Raw genomic sequence first — 606 nt, 5'->3', positions numbered from 1 at the left:
GGCTAGCTCGACGTAGTTGAGGGCGGCGGAGCTCCTAGACACAGTGAGGAGGAGCACGGACGGCGGGGAGCGTGTCTACGACGACGGCGTGGCTGCGGTGGCGTCGGCCATGGTGGGGGAGCGCGAGAGAGAGGAGCCGGGGAGGAGAGGGGGCGTCTGGGGGGTTCGGGGGAGAGAGAGGGATCGATCCACGGCGTTAGCCGGGTGAGTGGAGCGGCGAGGCGGCGAGCAGGTGCGTGGCACCCATGCGGTGCTCGCCGTCGAGCACCTTGCCTGCTTGCCTGGCCGGCAAGCAGCTCGCTGGCGCGGCGCTGGGCTGGGCCGGCAGGTGGGCCGGTTAGCGGGCGCCAGGTAAGTTTTCTGTTATTTCCCTTTTTCTATTTTTCTGCAACTTTGTGGAGTTTTTAAAAATACTTAGATGGCTCCAAAAATCACCAAACTGCTCCTGGTCCATAGTTGGATTATTTCCAACAGGAAACAGTTCTGTTTGGGAATATTTGGGCATTTGCAATATTTTATATAATTTGAACTGCTCAAATTCAAATACTTATGAATTAATTCAAAGACCTTAGGATGACCTAGAAAATGGTGCACCACTTTTGGCAG

Source organism: Triticum dicoccoides, chromosome 7A (genome assembly GCF_002162155.2).
Source record: "Triticum dicoccoides isolate Atlit2015 ecotype Zavitan chromosome 7A, WEW_v2.0, whole genome shotgun sequence".
In the NCBI taxonomy this organism is placed as follows: domain Eukaryota; kingdom Viridiplantae; phylum Streptophyta; class Magnoliopsida; order Poales; family Poaceae; genus Triticum; species Triticum dicoccoides.
The sequence above is the reverse complement of the archived record's forward strand: the minus strand, read 5'-3'. Positions refer to the sequence as shown.